The 6,973-nt window shown below is 44.0% G+C and overlaps 1 long non-coding RNA gene across 1 annotated transcript in view; it reads right to left on the bottom strand.

Moving 5' to 3' along the window:
• Positions 1 to 2,377: 2,377 nt before the first annotated feature.
• LOC126471620 (uncharacterized) overlaps positions 2,378 to 6,973 on the bottom strand; it is a 38,269-nt gene continuing 33,673 nt past the window's right edge. The window contains exon 3 of the long non-coding RNA XR_007586354.1: positions 2,378 to 2,515. This is a non-coding gene — a long non-coding RNA (uncharacterized LOC126471620). The remainder of the gene's footprint in view (positions 2,516 to 6,973) is intronic.

Raw genomic sequence — 6,973 nt, 5'->3', positions numbered from 1 at the left:
TTGATGAGAAATTCTGTAGCTTATTTTCACAGAAGAGTCTCTTCCAAGATGATCAACACCCTACAAATAATACAAAATATTTTTATCAAATAATATCTGTAGCATGAGCTCTCAAAACTGGCAGGGTGATTGTTGAAACAAAGCAATTTTGTTTTATTTCTTCCACTGTCACCATATTACAACAGAAAGTTATTAAGAAGTGACTTACTTTGTTTGAAAACCTGGCTTTCAGTACAAGGATTATTGTAATTCGTTTGCTGTCGATATATTTGTCATATCTGCCACATGATGTACTGCGTAATGACATCACAAATTGAATTTCCTGATGTGGTTTAATACTGTGTGACACACTACATTTTACACAGGCATCATATCCAGTAAAAAGATATAGATCATCTCATGCAGGATTAAAAGAAGGTGGTTCTGAGGGCCTGCTGTTGGGAGCTGCTTCCTGCTTCTGCCACATCTAACTGTTCACAACTTGAACTGGCGGCCAACGAGGCTCACACTCTTTCAGTTGCTCTTGCCTGTTGCTCTGTTTATTTCCAGAGGCTACATGATCCTGACCAGCACTGCTGAATGGTCGTGTTCTAAGCGATGTTTTAGGGTCAGTATTGCCTCATGTGTTCCTATATTTCTCGGAAGTCCACACTCATCTCGCCAAGGTAGGCTCCTACCAATTTCTCCTTTTTCTGGAAATAATTCGTGTCAATATTTTTCAATTACGACTTATTAGACTCATAGTTCAGTGATATCCACACCTGTCTGCAACTGCTTTCTTTGGAATTGGTATTATTACATTCTTCTTGAAGCATGAGATTATTTCACCTATCTCATACATCTTGCACACCAGACGGAAAAGTTTTGTCATGGCTGGCTCTCCCAATCAGTAGTTCTAACTGAATGTTGTCTTCTCCAGGGGCCTTGTTTCCAGTCAGATCTTTGAGTGTTCTATCAAATTATTCTTGCAGTGTCATGTCTCCCATCTTGCCTTCTTGTATGTCATCTCCCCTATCAATAATAGTGCCTCCTAGTTCATTTCCCTTGCACAGCCTCTCTATACACTCCCACCTGTGAGCTTTCTCTTGTTTGAACCCTTTATAATTCATACAGCTGCTTCTATTTTCCCCAAAGAATGCTTTAATTTTTCTATAGGCTGTGTCTATCCTTCCACTAGTTGTATATGCATATATAGCCTTGCATCTGTCCTCTAAGCCATTTCTGCTTAACCATTCTGCACTTACAGTCAATCTCATTTCTGGGGAGTCTATATTCCTTCTTGCCTGCTTCATATGCTCTACTTCTTTTTTCCCCTCTCCTTTCATCAATAAAATTCAGTATCGTCTGTGATATCCAAGGATTTCTGAAAGGCTTTCTTTGTTTACCTATTTGATAATTTGCTGCCTTCACTATTTCATCTTTCAGGTTACCCATTCATTATCTTCTGTATTTTTGTGGTAAGTTCCTATGGGACCAAGCCTTCTGTATTCCTTTCTTGTTTCTACCCATTCATTATCTTCTGTATTCCTTTCTTGTTTCTACCCATTCACTGTCTTCTGTATTGCCTAACGCTGCCTCCTGAACTACCAAACAATTTCTGGTTTGTTCAACTTACCTGGGTCCCATATTCTTAATTTTCTACCTTTTTGCAATTTTTTCAGTTTTACTCTACAGCTTGTAACTCATAAATTATGGTCAGAGTGAACATCTGCGCCTGGAGGAGGAAGAGGAGGAGGAGGAGGAGGAGGAGGAGGAGGAGGAGGAGGAGTAGATGATTAGTGTTTGATGTCCATTTCGACAATGGGGTCATTAGAAATGGAGCACAAGCTCCGATTGTGGAAGAATGGGTACGAAAGTCGGCTGTGCCTTTTCAAAGGACCCATCCCAGCAGTTGCCTGAAGTGATTTAGGGAAATCACAAAGGACCTAAATCTGGATAGCTGTACACGGGTTTGAACCGTCGGCCTCCCGAAGATCTGTCCCTGGAAATGTCTTACAGATTAAAATCTGCTTCCTAAATCTGTATCTTACCATTATATATAAGCAATCTGAAACCACCCTGTGTCTCTGAGCATCTTCCATGTATACAACCTTCTTCCAGGATTCTTCAGCCAAGTGTTAGCAATGATTAAATTATGTTCTGTGTAAAATTCTACCAGGCAGCTTCCTCTTTTATTCTATTTCCCAAGTCCACAGCCTACTATTTTTACTTCTCTTCCTTGTCCTACTATTTAATTCCAGTCCCTCATCACAATTAAATTTTCCCCTTTCTTCACTACCTGAATATCTGTCCCTTACCATAAAATCTGAAGTTGGAATAACCACAGTGCAACAAAACCATTAAAATATTAGTAATATGACTTTATTCTCTTTACCTTCAGAACTGCATTAGAATTTTCAGGTAATTCTGCTGCTGGCATTTTTTTCCGTGGCTGTTGAGGATTTTTCACTCCCCTTGACTCCTGCTCCTTTTGTCGCCTTTCTGCTGCCTCAGCCATCTGTTTCCGTTTTGTTTCCTGAAATTAAAAAAAAGAAAGGTTCAATGGTTGCTATACATTATCACCAATGTACAAAGTGTGTTAAAAAAAATATTAGGATTTTTGTAATATCATGAGCTGTATTAGTCGAGTTGGCACAATTTTGATTTGTTGTGTTGGTAAACATGTCTGAAACATGTCTGCACACTGGTAGCCACATTGGACATTTGGTCTATCATCAGTTGTCATGAAGGTTATGTCTCTCGGCTTACAACTGAGGATTACTGATTTGTTTTAAAAATGCATCAGAGAATTTGCAATAATTTTGCTATAAATATGGAATAAAATTTAAGAGAGTTTTAGAAATGTTTACTACTGCTTTTGGTGAAACGTCTATGAGTAAAACTGGGATTTATGAGAGGTATAAGCATTTCCAGGATGGCTGTGAAGAGGCTGAAGATGACCAACATTCTTGATGCCCCAGAACAATAACCACCAAAGAAAAGTCGGTAAAAGTTAGAGAAATGATTATGAACCATCACTGACTCACTATCAGAGAAGTTGCTGATGGTGTTGGTATATCAATCAGCTCCTGCCTTGAAATTCTTTCTGATGTTTTGGGTATGACACACGTAACAGTAAAATCTGTGCTGGAGGTGTCAAATTGCGAGCAAATCCAGTTGGGAATGGAAATTGCTAGGGAGTTACCAAATGATGTCAACAACACAAAACTACTGAAACGTGTCTCAAAAGGTAACGAAACATGAGTGTATGGGTATGACATCAAAACTAAGGCTCAATGGTCTGGGTGGAGGCATCTGGCAAGTGTGGTCGAATGTCAAGACTATGGTCAATGTTTTCTTCAAATTTTAACAGCATAGTGCATCACAAGTTGTTGCCAAAAGGTTAAATCATCGACAACAAGTACTATCTACAAGTTCAGTGGCATTTGTGGGAAGCAATCGGAAAAAAAGGAACCCAGATTTTTGGCAAAAAAAAATTTGTGGCTTTTGCACCACAATAATGCATTTGCTCACACTTCATTGCTTGTTCACGTATTTTTTGTGGAAACCGACACCATAATGATGCCCTAGCCTCCCTATTTGCCAGATATTTTTCTGTATCCAAAAACAAAGAGAACTTTCCAAGATTAGACAAGATTAAAAGCACATCGCTGAACGAGCTAAGTGCTAACCCAAAGATCAAATTCCAGAAGTGTTTTGGGGATTGGAAGAAATGCTGGCCCAAGTATATAATATCTAACTGAGACTACTTTGGAGGAGATAGCATTAATATAAATAAAAAAATATACTTATTTCTGGAAAACGAAAATTCCCAAGATTTTTTTAACATTCCTCGTATAAACTGAATTTTGCAGGAAAGTCTGCACAGTGCAACTTACAAACCATAAAAAGGATTAATAGTCAATCAGCACAATGTAGCTGTACACATGAAAGAAGGGGGGGTGGGGGGCACTGGGGCAACCGTGTGGGGGGGGGGGGGCGAGAACTGGGTGGCGGGGGCTGTGGGGCAAGACCAGGTGGAGGGTGGGTGGGTGGGGGGGGGGGGGGGGCAGTGGGTTAGGCTGGTGAGGTGGTGGTAGGGAGAGAGGGGGACAGAGAAGGGGAAGAGGTGTGTTGGTTGGTTCGATTAAAAGAGGGGGAAAGGGACCAAATTATACGGTCATCAGTACATTGTTCCAAATAAAACAATGCAACAAGTGTGAGAATAAAACAAACGAGACTGACAACACAAAACAGAATGAAAGGAAAAATCCCAAGAGCGATGAAGGGCAGCAAACATGAAAGTGGACAAAATGGGACAAGAAAAACACAGGAACGCAAGAAATGGGATGAAGAGATTAAAATAACAAAGCAGATTACCATGGCTGGCTGACCATGAGAATAAAAAAGTAGAAGCTAGCCACTCTGCAGCAACACATTAAAACATCCACCCTAGAAGCACTAGGGTGGCGGACAAAGAACACGTGCTAAAACTTAGGTCAAATGACAAAACCCACCCTCACGAATAAAACGTAAAACTATATCAGCCAATGAGGCGTTGTCAGATAAAATCAGCGGCAATGAGTCCGGTAACCCAAGAATTCGTCGTTGGGCAGTAAAAGTGGGACAGTGCACCAGAATATGGGCCACTGTCAACCAGGCACGGTACCAACACTCAGGTGGGTATTCACAGCGCAGGAGGTAAACGTGGGTCACCCAAGCGTGGCCAATGTGGGGCCGGTTGAGGACAACTGATTCCCTCCGAGAGGCCCTCATGGAAGTCCTCCACACATTCATAGCCTCCTTAATGACACGTAGTTTGTTGTGTGTACTGTTATGCCATTCCATCTCCCAAAGCCGAAAAACTCTGCAGGGTAAGACAGAACGCAGGTCAGGCTCAGAGATGCCTATCTCCAGAAGCGGTTTCCACATAGCCTGTTTCGCCAGCCTGTCGGCAAGTTCATTGCCTGGGATGCCGACGTTTCCTGGGGTCCACACAAACACCACTGAACGACAGGACCGATCCAGGACATAGATGGACTCTTGGAGGGACACTACCAAAGGATGGCGAGGGTAGCACTGGTCAATAGTTTGTAGGCTGCTCAAGGAGTCAGTACACAGAAGAAACAATTCCCCGGGGCATGAACGGATATACTGAAGTGCATGAGAGAGGGTCAACAGCTCTGCAGCGAATACACTGCAGCCATCAGGCAAGGAATGCTGTCCAAAAAGTCCTCTGGGGATGTAGGTGAAGCCAACATGACCATCAGCCATTCAGCCGACAGTGTAAACCACTTCAGAGGCCCAGAAAACATCAAGAATCGAGAGGAAGTGGCAGTGGAGAGTGGCAGGAGTAACCGAGTTCTTAGGGTCATGCGAAAGATCCAGATGAATCTGTGGCCCAGGTGTACACCACGGAGGTGTATGCGGACAGACCCTTTAGGGGAGGATCCCAGTTCAGACAGAAGGGATCACAAACGAACCACAATCATTAGCCCTGACCTGGGACGCCGATGCGGGGGATGAACTGCCATGGTTGGGAAAAGAAGATGGTAATTCAGATATGCAGGAGAACTACGAATGAATGCAACATATCTGGCAAGCAGTTGTGCACGACGGATCTGCAACTTAGGGACTCCAGCCTCCACCACGAACTGGTCACCGGATTTGTTCTAAAAGCTCCTGTCACTAGGCGAACACCACAGTGGTGCACTGGGTCAAGTACATGCAATGCTGAGGGTGCTGCCGAACCGTAAATCAGACTCCCATAGTCAAGGCGGGATTGAACAAGGTCTTTGTAAAGCTGCAGCAGAGTAGAGCGATCAGCACTCCAGTTGGCGCTGCTCAGGCAGCGGAGAGCATTGAGGTGCTGCCAGCACTTCCGCTTAAGCTGACGAAGGTGATGTAGCCAAGTCAACGGGGCGTTGAAAACCAATCATAAGAATCGATATGTCTCCACTATAGTGAGTGGATCGTCATTAAGGTAAAGTTCTGGTTCTGGATTAATGTTACGACGCCGACAGAAATGCACGACACACGACTTTGCGGCTGAAAACTGGAAGCCGTGGGCTAGAGCCCATGACTGCGCCTAGGGAATGGCTCCCTGTAGGTGCCACTCAGCAACACCAGTACTGGAGGAGCAGTACATAATGCAGAATTCATCTGCATACAGATAGGGTGAGACAGACAGCCCTACAGCTGCTGCTAGACCATTGAAGGCCACTAAAAATAGAGAGAGACTCAATACGAATGACATTCTCATTAGGAGGGGGGAGGGGGGGGGAGACTATGGGAGGCACGGATTTGGCCACGGAAAGTATGGAGAAACATGAAGATTTGGATAAAAATCGGGAGCAGGCCTTGGAGACCCCACTCATAGAATGTGGTGAGGATATGATGTCGCCAGGTCATGTCGTATGCTTTATGCAAGTCAAGAAAGACGGCAACCAGATGTTGACGTCTGGAGAACACTATTCGGATGGCAGATTCGAGAGACCCAAGATTATTAGTGGTAGAGTGCCCCTGGCGGATGCTGCCCTGACATGCAGGCAGTAGACCACGTGACTCCAGGACTCAACCCAACCGCTGACACACCATATATTCCAGCAGCTTACAAACAACATTGGCAAGGGTGATGGGCCGATAGCTATCCACATCAAGCAGGTTTTTACCTTGTTTGAGCACCAGAACGATTTTGCTCTCCTGCCATTGCAATCGAAAGACACCATTGCACCAGATCCAGTTGAAGATGACAAGGAGATGTCACTTGTGGTCAGAGGAGAGATGTTTAATCATCTGGCTGTGCATCCGATCTGGCCCAGGAGCTGTGTTGCAGCAATGTGCAAGTGCACTGAGGAGCCCCCACTCCGTAAATGGGGCGATACTGGGTTCACTGTGGTGTGTAGTGAACGAGAGGACTTTACATCTGCCATTTGAGGGTGCAAAAGGCTGGGGGGTAGTTCTCCGATGCAGAGGCTCGAGCATAGTGCTCAAG

This window comes from Schistocerca serialis, chromosome 3, assembly GCF_023864345.2.
Source record: "Schistocerca serialis cubense isolate TAMUIC-IGC-003099 chromosome 3, iqSchSeri2.2, whole genome shotgun sequence".
Classification (NCBI taxonomy): Eukaryota; Metazoa; Arthropoda; class Insecta; order Orthoptera; family Acrididae; genus Schistocerca; species Schistocerca serialis.
The sequence above is the reverse complement of the archived record's forward strand: the minus strand, read 5'-3'. Positions and strand labels throughout refer to the sequence as shown.